Genomic DNA, 14,049 nt, shown 5'->3' with positions numbered 1-14,049 from the left:
TCTGCTTCAGACATCCTACAAATTCTAAGTATCTTTGCAAATGCATGCCAACTAGCAGTCATTAGAGTATTAGTAGACTATCTGCTTAATACCTGATAACACTTTATTTTGATAATAATAATAATAATAATAATAATAATAATAAATATTATTATTATTATTTATAATAATATCTTATGCTGTCGGATTTATGTATTTTTCTTAATTTTCTTCTTCTTCTAGAACAATACTTATGACCTTAAAGCCTCACAGATCAGAGGTGTGCTCTGATTGGCCAGCTATCCAGTGTGTTGTGATTGGTCGAATACCTTAAGTGTGTGACGGAAATGTTACGCCCCTTACCATATTGTGATGCCCTGTCCGGCCAGAGCGACGAGACAAAAACATTAAAACCCATTATAAATGAGGCATTTGTTGCATCCAGTGGGGACATAATTACGGATTATAATGACTTATACTGTCTTTTTACGCGTTGCGTTGCATCGCGCCGCGTAAACATAAAACCATGTCTGCATTTGTGATCAGAGAAATGACAAACAACAAGTGCTACTCTACACTGCCCAAAACTCGTCGTTTGAATCGTCAGTGGCAAATTCTTTAAATATAAAAAACTTACTTACAGTCTGTGAGTCTGAACAGCCGGCATTGTAGTCTACTCTACCAGGATCAGGAAACAGTCCTCCATAAAATGCGCTGGACACCTGAATATTTGGGTTAAACAGTTCTGGAATAGTGTTGTAAATACAACTTAACCACTGATTTCTAGTCGTGTCCTCTTTTGGAAGGCCAAACAAGGTAGTTTCTCTTTCACAATGAAACACACAGCGCCTTCACGACATGGCGGTGGCGGCAACAACAATACTACAGCGAGAATAAAAGTTATGCCTTCTTTCTTTGCGTGAACATTTGGGTGGCGTTATGCAAATCTTCCCACATCGTGACTTAGACATGTTTGGGCGTGATAGAACGAGCCGTTTTAGGTAGGTGTGGTTGACTCTTAACTTTTATAAAGAATATCTCTTTGGATTTGAGACTTTAATATTTGCAACTTTACAGATCTTCCTTATGCACCATGAGCTTGTAACACTCCAAAGAGAAAGGAAAAATTGAAATTGCATCATATGACCCCTTTAAAGTTCTTAAATTCTTAAGATCGGGATAACACTAGATGAAAAGCTGATGACTCTTACCTCTTTTACCTTTTTACTCTTTTCTCCTTTGAATCCTTATTTTCTTCCCTCCTTAGATCCATTGTGATTATGTGTGCCATACCATACTCATGAATGTGCTTTACGCAGCAATTCTATCTGTGCTCCATCAGAGCAGATAGAATCCATCAACCTGTTGATACAGTAATCCCCTGTAAATAATTAATTATAACCTGCATTAGAATACAAGTCTTCACACTTACCCTCTGAACAGACATAGAACATGCTGAAAGGGTGATATAGTGTGTCATTTATTTCTGTGTCTCTCCTCATGTGAAATCTTGATGCATTAGCAGTTTTTACTTTCTGTTCCCTATGAACTGAACAAGGCCTTCTGCTATGTAGAGGACACAGATTTTACGAAGCATAAAGCAGTCACCTTTTTTGTGTACATTAAAAATGTGAAGCGGGAAGTGGTGAACTGAAAATCAATGCAATCTCCTGCAGCTGTCAGCATGCTGCTTCTTGTTTCCCGCTTGATGGACGAGCCTGCTCTCATTTAAGCTCTTAACATGCCCCTGCCCAGTCAGCAAACAAATTTGGTCCAGATTTGGCATGCATCTGGCACAGCTGGCATTCGTCCGGCAGTGGCATACAGCATGTAGGCCAAACATGGCCCAGGTTTGGCAGAGATGGTACCGGATTTAACACGGCACACAAGACATGGGCCAGATGTCAAGTGTAGTATTTGGCCCAGATGTCAAATATAGATATGTGGGCCACACAAGTATGGCCGATCTTGACCCACATTTAAAATCCATTTCAAATAAAATCCCAATGTTTTCCCATACAGAAAGGTAATATATCCACATATATGTGAAACACTGTTAAATATATTGAAATATATTTTTTAAATATATTTTTAAAATGCATAAAGCTGTTGTTGCGTGTTTAATTATGTGTTTACATATATGTGAAATTATATTCATGCCTCATATGATATTATATGATCTATGATATTATATATTAGAGCTGACAAGTAGGAGAGTCCGTCTCCCTGCTGTTTGCGCTGCTTTCAGGTAAGTTTAGTCCCTAAAATTACACAAATAATACATACAACCATTCTTGCCACTTTCTTACATGTAATTGACACGTTTCTGTTGAATTTTTACTTTACATGTGAATGAAATAAACGTTGAATAGTTTAGAGTCTTCAAAAAGACTGTTAGCATCACAACCGTTAACTAGCTATAGAGGCTAACTATTACATCCCATTCACATTGGGCGTCAACGCCTCTCTATGGAGGGACGTTAAGCGTGGGCGAAATTAATTGTGGGTCAGTTCATTTCAAAGTGACGCTTTGGACTTTTCAACTTTTCAAGCGCCAACGCAGGCGTCAGCCAATCAGATCACCTTATGCAAATACCCTAGCGCAGACGCTAGTCAATCGTGTTCATGCAACACCAGAAGACTAATGTGATTGGCTGTTGTCACTATGACGGTCGCTTCAGAACCAAGCTTTAGAAATGCCCTCTGTCAAGCATTAAGCTAACTATAGATTTGAGCTCTTATTAATGAAAGTTTGAGCTTTTAATCACATTTTATGTGTAGATGAGCGGTTTTGATAGTTTGTAAATGTTTTGCTGGTACTTTGTCAATAGATAAATGGAAGTAACTATAAGCTAATTAATTTAACCTAAAAGTCTGCACTGTGGGGTCAATCGGTGACTTCACTTACATGAACTAATGGGCTGAAACTATTTCAAACATGTTTTGAGCTTTTATTGCAAACAAATATTGATAAATTGTACTGTGATTTCAGGAGTGTCAGAAAAAAACCCTAAAACGGGGGAAGTTACAAGAAAATGTGTAATGGGAGCTGCTGACAGAGATACAGGAAACACAGGTGATCTGAGAATCTTATTAAATAACTTTATGCATTTTTCACTATATATTTCAACTATATCATCATGCATCTGTAAAACCTAAAAATGTGAATTCTGGTATCTTAAGATTTTTTTTAATTAACTTTTTTTTTTGGTATGTTTTGTGTATTATTATTTCTCTTTTCTGCATTTCACCGCTGCTGTAGTTTGTTTATTTCTAATAAACCTGACATTTTATACTACATATTGTTGGCTCCATGACAAATTTGTTCCTATATTCTTCCATGCTGATGGCTGTGCTGCAGAGCAGGAGCGGATCTCCTGTCGAATGAACATATCCAAGGCACTATGAACCATCTGACTAGTAAGTAAAACCTCAAACATTCAAAAAAATGTACAGTAAGAAAGTTATTTCCCTTAACCAGGAAATTAACGTTGACAGTTGACCCTGAGAGGACAGCTAAATATCTACAGCGGATCTAAAATATGAATAGTTAATTATAACTAGTTATGGTTAATTAGTCATATTTCCTGTCATGAGCTGATTCGTTACATATCAAATAAATATCAAATATTTCCTGTATGTCCTACAAGGCCATCGTGTTTAACTCTGCACTGAGGACACTTCATACACAACAACCTACAGAGGGGTCCATCATAATTCGAAAAATGACACAGATGATAATAAAAAAAAAACCTTTGAAATTAAAATGAATAACGGTAAGACAGAACCAGAGTACTGTGAACGTACCTCACTTCAGACTGTAACGATCTGTATGTAAATTATTTTCTAAAATTTAGTGAAGTGTTTGTTCAAGTAGACTTTGTTGCTTGTGGAAAACAGTTTTTTTACTGTTATTTGTTTTGTTTTCTAAAGCACCTAAAAGGTTAGGTGTGAGATTCATTCAGCTTGGTTTGCTGATTAAACATGATTAAATATTTGTTCAGAATACTGTCGTTGTTGTGAATATTCATCTGGGAGGGGTGTGTATCAAGTGGCTTGGTTATGGTTTTGTTGAGGCTGACATGTGGAACCCATCTGGTCCAGCGAACAGGACCAGAATAGGGCCAGCTATGGTCATACAGGTGGCTGAGATATGGATCTGTCATGGCCCATATGTGGCCCATATTTTGGCTGCCAGGTTTAGTTCACCTGTGGATCAGGCTCAGGTGTGGCTCAGTTTTGGGCTTTCTGGTTAAAGATTGGTGTTGATATGGTTTATTTAAGGTTGTGTTTTGGTTCCAATGTTACATTTTGATCTGGCCCAATTCAGGGCCAGTTATGGGTAATTAACTTGGCTGAGACTTGGAATCCAGACCTGGTCCACACTAGGACCGTAATTCATTGCGGTATGTGGGCCAAGCAAAAGCTGGTTGTGTGGTCTCGGAGCTGGGCCAGAGAAAAATTGCTATGTGGGTGATTGTATCCATCAGCAGCCCTGTAGCGCACTTGGCCACATCGTAATGCCTTCCATTTACCTTGCGCCTCAGGTGAGGGTCTCTCAAAAAAAAAGTGTCAGCAACTGCACGCGATTGCAGATTGCATGCTTCCCACCCGAAACACCCCCCACCCCCTGGCACCACTGCATCCATGATAATTATGTGTGACCTCGTTGATACGGAGTTGACTAATCCTCTGAGAGGGAAATTTGAAAATATTTAGAAATAAGTTTAGTATATACAGGATTGCGTTGGGCAGTCACACTTTATTTTGGTAGTCCATTTTAGTCCTTCTACTAGCTAAGTAACTACTCAACTAACTCTCATTAATTTGCAACTACATGTCAACTAACTCTCATTAGAATATTAGTAGACTATTAGGTTAGGTTTAGTGTCAGAGTTAGTAGAATAAGTTGACATGTACTTGCTAAGTTACTTATAGTAAGTAAAATGTATTTTGGAGGTCCATCAAAATAAAGTGTAAGCAGACAGTCTACTACTCTAATGACTACGTATGATTTGTGTCTAAAGTGAACTATTGCAATAAAGTGTTACCAGATAATCTAATATTGTATGAGGGAAAATACACTGAAACATCTACTAATGTAGTTTTCATAAAACAAAATTTAAAGTCATGCGACTTACATGATATTAAGCCTGATTTAATGAATGAATTTGATTGATGTGAAATGTGAAACAGTTTGATTTAAATGTTTAAATGTTTTTTAATGTTTTATTATTTTAAAACACAAAATCAAATAAACACAATTTTACTCTCCCTAACTGAAAAATGACTGACAAATCAAATTAAGATGTATCTCTTTTGACAAATCAAAAGAAACACATCTGAAAGGTAAACCTTCTTTACATTGTATGTGTAATATCGCAATCACAATCGTGATAATGCTTCTATACAACATTTCTATAAACCAGTGGCAGGCCGTGCATTTTACACCTAGGCTTTCAGTGGCATCCTACATGAATTAATCCATCTCTTCATACCATCATAATGATGCCACGGCTATAGAAACCATAAATATTACACAGTAATGCAGTATAACAGGGCACTACATAACAGACAGGTATCTTATGTAGCGAGAATGAATGCCATTACTAAAGAAAGAAACCCAATTAACAATTGCGCAACACATCATCTGTAGCTGAAGCATTAACCTAACAAAATGACACAAATACAGTCCATCCGATGTTCTTACAGACATTTATTCACCCAAACGCATTTATACCTTACAGATAGCATTGGTATAAAACAAATAAGGTGATTACATGTGTTTTAAAGTTGACCTAACAATTTAATGTTCTCTTACTGCTTTTCGTCTTCACGAGTCTCCCGCCGGTCTGCCAGCGCACTGCGGGAGGAAAATACTGGTTAGCACAGCTTTACTAGGAAAGTGAGCAAGTAACATTAAAATAATTCATACAAGACGATGAAGAAAAGTGTGTACATGTGTTTTAACGTCCCTCTCTGAGACTCTCATCTCCCCGCTGGTCTGCCTCTGCCAGTGGCGCTGCGGCCGGAGGAAAAGACCGTTAATACAGCTCCAGTCGGGAAACTGAGATATTCTTACGGAAACTTAAACCTACAGTAGGCAAATATTTTTTCAAAATGCACAGAAAATCTAAACCTGAGGAACAGTAATAAAAGTTTTACTAAGTTTTAATAAAATTATTTACAGTGATGCTGTTTGCTAGCTAGTATGCTGACCATCCAATCAAAGGACGAGAAAATGATGACGTTATCTTTAGCCAGCTAGATAGCCCTGGTGCTGCCAACTCAAAATCTGATTGGTTAAAGCAACGGTTTCATTGCCATTGATTTAAGCTAACAGAAGCCTGCACTGTTGATTCTGAAGGCCTTAAGGCAGATTTCTTTGACCCTGGCAACACGATTGCTGAAATATGATTGGATAAAAGCTCTAATATAAACATACACTGCTGGAGGCAGTGCAACCAAGAGAAAAGCTATGACCTGAAGAGAATAGACTATTGGAAATAATTTAATACACATTCATGGAAAAATATATTAAAACTAAATCAGTGATTCTGATAGTGTTTAGGCCAGCAGAGAAGGCTTTGCTGGCCCTGCCGGCCCACCACTGCTATAAACCCTTAGCATTTCTGTCAAATTTGCCTAAAACACCTAAAAAAGGCATACCCAAAATAAATTGCATCCTGTTCTTGAACCATTTTGAAGTATATGTATGGTTTTGGTCTCTTTTGAAAGGTGACAGTCTGAGGTTTGTTCCTACATAGAACACCTCAGAATCACTGTAAGTCTTACTGGTAATTAGTAATAGAACTTTGAACACACTGAAAAAGGGAAAAGAAAAAAAAAAACATTAGCTTTTTTAATTTTTTATTTATTTACGTATGCATGTTTGTATGTATTTATTTATACTTATTTTATTTTATTTTTTAATTTTTTTAGTTGTATGTAACAAAGTTAACCCTGAAAAGCATGCAGTGTACCGCTGGTGGTACAGCGAAACGCTAACAGGATAAACAAGAAATTAATGTAACTCTATTTTTCTAATGCCATAGTGGCAAGTTCTTTAGTCTTGTCTGTGAAGACAACAACACAAATAAAACATGGTTTACAATGGTGATAATTTGCATTTCTTTCTTTAATAATAAGCCTCAGCGACACAGCATGAGCAGCAGCCTTAATCGGCATGAACCATCGTCTAACCAATATTTTGCCCCCCATCCACCTCCCACCACCACCACATATGTACACTCTGCAATAAGGATGAATAAGGATAAAGGATTAATAATATTTTAGTGAATATGCTCAAATACTTCCCATAAGGCAAATAAAAACTCATATGCATATGCAAATAAATCATATATATTTCAATATCAACTTTCCTCTTCAAACAAAAAAAGAAATGTAAATGTAAGGTAAACAATCAAATACAAAATATTGAAACAAAATAATTAATCAACAAATTTGATTTTACATTAAAATGGAGTAACTTTGTTTTAGACATAGGCTTGATTTTATATATATATTTTTTTTTTCTTTGTGTGTAAGAAGCCAAACGTCAAGTTTTGTATGTCACCAAGAACATGCAGGCAGAGTTGTGTGTGGAGTGGGGCGACAGCAATTTACCCTCAGTGCTCAGAGCATTCAGCAATCACCGTGGCTTTTCCAGCTCCACTCAGAGTTTTCCATTTCCAGCTCCTCACTTGCTCTGAGCGATCTCGGAGCGAGAGTAAGCACCAACACTAAAACCTGCACCTTGCTCCAAGCAAAATTACACAACTCTGCTTTCACTCACATACTCTGGTCTGGAAGGCTGTGAGCACAGACAAACGGAGTGAAACAGTGAAATGTCCCTGTGCTGTTCTACTAAAAGCAGCAATCAATCAAATTTGTTAATGCAATTTCAAGTTATTGAACATGAAGTCTAGAGCTGTAAATATAGTTATATTAAGAATAATAATAAATAGTAGATTAAAAATGTCTTCAGTCTCCAGTGCCACATGATCCTTAAGAAATCATTCTAATATATGCTATTTCTTTGCTGATCAAGAAACATTTCTTCTTCTTCTTCTTCTTCTTCTTCTTCTTCTTCTTCTTTATAGTAGTATTATCAATGTTGAAAACAGTTGTTCAGCTCAATATTTTGTGGAAACTGATACATTTTTTTTATGAATTATGAATGGAATAATATAGATTCTGAATAGAAAGTTCAAAAGTGCAGCATTTATTTGAAATACAAATGTTTTGTAACAGTATAAATGCCTTTATTCTCACTTTTGTTCAATTTAATGCATTCTTGCTGAATAAAAGTGTTAATAAAATAAAAGTAATGAAACAGTGAAATGTCCCTGTGCTGTTCTACTAAAAGCAGCAATCAATCAAATTTGTTAATGCAATTTCAAGTTATTGAACATGAAGTCTAGAGCTGTAAATATAGTTATATTAAGAATAATAATAAATAGTAGATTAAAAATGTCTTCAGTCTCCAGTGCCACATGATCCTTAAGAAATCATTCTAATATATGCTATTTCTTTGCTGCTCAAGAAACATTTCTTCTTCTTCTTCTTCTTCTTCTTCTTCTTCTTCTTCTTCTTCTTCTTCTTCTTCTTCTTCTTCTTAGTTATAGTAGTATCATCAATGTTGAAAACAGTTGTTCAGCTCAATATTTTGTGGAAACTGATACATTTTTTTTTATGAATTATGAATGGAATAGTATAGATTCTGAATAGAAAGTTCAAAAGTGCAGCATTTATTTGAAATACAAATGTTTTGTAACAGTATAAATGCCTTTATTCTCACTTTTGTTCAATTTAATGCATTCTTGCTGAATAAAAGTGTTAATAAAATAAAAGTAAAAAAAAGAAAACAACAACCTTACTGACCCCAAACTTGGGTTATGTGGAGCTGTACAAAGACTCTCTCGTGAGCTTGTTCATAGACCCATGACACTAATCATATACTGAATATCTTTACATAAACAAGCACGTTCCCTACAGACCTGAGATCAAAGCCTCCCTGACCGAGTATTCATTATGACCCTTTCACCAGCTAACAGCATTCCTAACAGGGATTCAGGTCAACAATTCATGGCTCTTCAAGTACAAGGGACATATCAATATTAATGATGTTCAATCAGACATTGTTAGTTTTATACTGTAATGTGAGCATATGTTTGTGGAGTATGATAAGTTAAACAGCGGGAAAGTGCTAACACTGCGTTGCTATGTGAAAATGAGGGTAGTATTCTTCTTCTTCTTCTTCTTCTTCTTCTTAGTTATAGTAGTATCATCAATGTTGAAAACAGTTGTTCAGCTCAATATTTTGTGGAAACTGATACATTTTTTTTATGAATTATGAATGGAATAATATAGATTCTGAATAGAAAGTTCAAAAGTGCAGCATTTATTTGAAATACAAATGTTTTGTAACAGTATAAATGCCTTTATTCTCACTTTTGTTCAATTTAATGCATTCTTGCTGAATAAAAGTGTTAATAAAATAAAAGTAAAAAAAAAAAAAAACAACCTTACTGACCCCAAACTTGGGTTATGTGGAGCTGTACAAAGACTCTCTCATGAGCTTGTTCATAGACCCATGACACTAATCATATACTGAATATCTTTACATAAACAAGCACGTTCCCTACAGACCTGAGATCAAAGCCTCCCTGACCGAGTATTCATTATGACCCTTTCACCAGCTAACAGCATTCCTAACAGGGATTCAGGTCAACAATTCATGGCTCTTCAAGTACATGGGACATATCAATATTAATGATGTTCAATCAGACATTGTTAGTTTTATACTGTAATGTGAGCATATGTTTGCGGAGTATGATAAGTTAAACAGCGGGGAAGTGCTAACACTGCGTTGCTATGTGAAAATGAGGGTAGTAATGTAGAAATGGTAGTAATGTAGTAATGTTTTTCACTTGAGTTGTGAATCTCTCATCATCCGCCTGACTTTCCCTCTAACATTTCCATTGAAATATTGACAGAGGTCTAAACAGCTTGTTCAGCATCCCACCACTTGTCAATATGAGTTTGCTTCCTTGCATGGGATTTTGCATTGTGTGCATTGCAAAGTTCCTTGTACAGCAACCAACATCTTACGTCATAATTATCAATGGTTATTCTCTGGCAGTAAAAGCAAGCTTTTGCTTTGAAATTATTGAATAGCACTAAGCTAATAGCCACGTCTATATGCAAACAGGAAGGTACAATTCCTGCATATGCAAAGTCCAGAACAGGCTGAAGAATAACCAACAAGTACCTGAGAGGTAGGAGAAACAAGTTAATGATCTGTTATCTTGTAACATAAAGGAAACCACTGTGAAAGCAAAGCAAAGCAGATTTAGATGTTTGAGAATAAAAGTCTGGAGATATGTTCATACATCTTCATGAAAAATGCTGCCGAGCTTCTGCAGTTTATTCTCTTTCAATGCTGTTTTGCAAACAATATGAATGCGACTTAACTGTAGGACATAACTAGGAACATTGTGTCTGACACAAGTAAACCATTTTCCCATTTTGTTAAAATATATGATACTGCGTAGGTGATTGAACACATATTTAAGAACAAAACTTGCAAATAAATTGCAATTAAAAATACTGATTAAATATGTTTACTGCTAACAAGCTACTGAAAATATATGCATATAAATATTGATGTGTATAAAAGATTTTTCAAAGGTAGTGCTGAAATATGTTATAAAGCATGCTGTGAGTTTGAAGGGTAATAATAAATAAATAAATAAATTGATGGATGAAAAGTCAATGACTTAATGTTGATGTTACTGTACGTATTTTTATGAGACCAGGTTGGTTATTTTAGAACAGAACCAGTGTAAACATCAAATAAAATGCGACATGAATTTGCATGAGATTAAAGAAATAGCAACAACAACAGAACAAATGTATTACTTAATTGAACAATTCACCCCAAAATGACTGATGTTGTTCCAAACGTACAATATGTCCTTTCTTTCTTGGAACTCTCTGTCCTACAATCTTAAAGGAAAATCCACTCTTTTAAATAGAATAAAGTGAATGAGTGGACTTGTCTGGTTCAAAAATATCTCAAACAAACAAATAAATAATAGTGGTCTATGTAGTGATTGTTCTTAAACCATACAGTAGTTTTGTGCGAGGAAAATAATGCAATTTAAGTTGTTATACATTTACCTTGACATAAAAAAAAGAATGAATGTATGGATTACTGGATGGATTGACGGGCGGACGGACGAACGAACAAACGAAAACATACATGAATGAATGAATGAATGAATGAATGAATGAATGAATGAATGAATCAATGAATCAATCAATCAATCAATCAATCAATCAATCAATCAATCAAAGGGGATTCCTAATTCCAGAAGTCCACACCAGGTCACTGGATTACAACTGTAACCATATTATCTATCTAATCACTGATATCCTGTAATAAAACGTTACAGATGGCCTGCCATTTTAGATTCAATGTCTTTTTTTCCACTCTGTATCTTGCCAGAGATTATATTCCAACTATTCTAAGGATGCTGTTTTGTGAAATTCCCGAAAGACTATGTATAGCGATTGCATTTTGTTTGGCAAGAGATCCCTGTCATGTGGTGTTATTAAAATGACCTCCAGGGATAGGATGACTGATTGAGTTTGTAAGGCTGAAACGAAGCCCTTTGCATTAAGTGAGTAACCCAATTTCAGTTGCATCTTCTGGGCCACTAAAAAAGTTGCCTTGCTAGGCATGTGTCATCCCTCAGATTCCCTATAAATCATTGCTGTCTTTTCATCCCCTTGGTGAAAGGGGCAAAAATAATCTCTCTGATAGGGCAAAAAATAATAATAATCTCTCTCCGCCCTTTTGTCCTACATAGTAAGAACTGTCAACTGTGTTCTCACATACTGATGCATCAGTCCAACTAATTGCAATGTCTATTAATGTAAGACCCCCTGTGGTTAAAAATCAAGTTTTTATTGTTCTTTACATATATATTTGGTGCTTTTAATATGCTTAAATACAAACCATATGCAAATACATCAGTCAACACCAGTGCTGAACATTTTCTCCTTGTAGTTTGAAACAACTCCTTTTCTACCGACAACTTGCTGGGTGGGGCTTTTAATATCATTAGCATATCATAGGAACATAGTTAATGTAGCATTGGCAACACATTAATAGATGTGTAATAGCACAGTCAAGCCAAATGCTAATGATATCAAGTAATGTTAGCTGCTGTGACGTTGTAGAGAGCGATACACAAAATGCATTAACCTGTATAATTCACTCTTCCACTTCTTATTCAGAATCAGTTTCTGGTTCAAACGCATATGGCTGAATTAATCCAATATTGTCACTTGCATTGTGGAGCGTTTACCACTTCACTTTACTGAGTGAAAGTGGAGCAGGTCCGAGCTCATGTGATTGAATGGAGTATGAGACTAGTTTGCATATTCATAGCTACACTAAATGGGGTAAGAATAGTTATATTCAAACCATTTTAAGGCATGAATCAATTCATCTTACAGATACAATTTTTTAAATATGTCATTTTGCTTGTCAAAGATTAGTTTTAAGGGATACAATTAGTGACTGCAAGGGGACTAATGATTTAACACTATAAAGAATCAGTCCCACTGGTTAATGAGAAAGGGTTCCTAATTAAGATAAATACAGGTACTGAAAAGTACAAGACCACGTCTTTAAAATTATTAGATCAAACTGTAGGTGGTGTCACATAATCTGCTCTTAATGTATTGCTGCTCAACTCCAACCTATTGTATTATTCCTATAGATAATCTGTCCAATAACATCCAATAACAATCATCTAATAGCGCTTAAGCACCGCACACATGTCCGCCATCACCCCGCTGTAACAAGCTGGAAGCACTCCATGGCAAATATGGCTTAGGAATCAAGATGGTGCTACATATGTTACAAATTCAGGCAACTTGAAATTATATTATTACATTTCTCCTTTCCCCCACTCAAAAAAGGCTGTCATTTGCTATATCTTTGATGGCACTGGCTGTTCGTGTCCATGTAAATGACATACATTAGTCAAATGAGCTGGTGATGGGAAGCAAACCATTTAGAAAAATGAACATATTAGAAAATCACAGCTGGCTGCCCAGCTGCTAAGAGTGAACTCTGTATCACTGCGTATCACCATTCTCTCTGTGTCCAACTAGGTCATTTCCACCACTAACGGCAGCAGGGACAACACTTAACCTGGAATTATCTTGCCTTTTCACAATGATCTCGGATTGGTTTTGTAGTCCTCCTCGTAAGAAGGAAGGTTAGTACTTTGGATATGAATGCTGGTCCTGCATCAGAGGCAATAGAGGAGCCTTACAGCTTTTAATCTAATCAACACAGTCAGGAAGAGCGATGAGCACATTTACTCTGTTTTGTTGGGCCTCTTCCCTGCTAACAGTGTAGTGCATGCACAGCCAACCATTAAGAGGAATTAGATTTCAGCTTAGCTCTGGCTGTGAATGAGGACTAATGTTTTGAATTTGACAAATCGCTGATAGGCGCCATTAAGTGTCCCAGTGGCACTGAAAAAAAGTGAATTGAAATTTCCCTTTAAGGAATTCGAACTGAACTGATTTATTTTACGGTAAGTATTTCAAAGGGTCAGGCCAGGTCCATCTGAATATTAAAATCGTGTTTGTTGTTTTACTGCTAATGAGTAATCAGTGCAGGGAAAAAGTACCATTAAGCATCACTTAATGGAACAGTTGACCCCAAAATGAAAATTATGTCATTATTTACTCACCCCGATGTTGTTCCAAATATACGTGATGTTATTATTATCAATTATACTATATTAGAAGTGATCTATACGGTTTCTATTTTTCAGGTCTTTTTAAGCCATAGGCCTACAACAGCTTTGTGTGAGGAACAGAATGGATCACTGACAACCTTGATATATCCTCTTGCTGCATTCTTGAATAAACTTTTGAGTCAGAAAGAAATGAGTCATTTGATGAAGTCCACAAAACCTGTCACGAATCCGGTCTATGAACTTCAATTCACTCACCACCAGAGGTCACCCTTCCATTACA

The sequence above is a fragment of the Sinocyclocheilus grahami genome, unplaced genomic scaffold (assembly GCF_001515645.1).
Source record: "Sinocyclocheilus grahami isolate Dianchi unplaced genomic scaffold, SAMN03320097.WGS_v1.1 scaffold1351.1, whole genome shotgun sequence".
Lineage (NCBI taxonomy): Eukaryota > Metazoa > Chordata > Actinopteri > Cypriniformes > Cyprinidae > Sinocyclocheilus > Sinocyclocheilus grahami.
Note: the sequence above shows the minus strand (reverse complement) of the source record.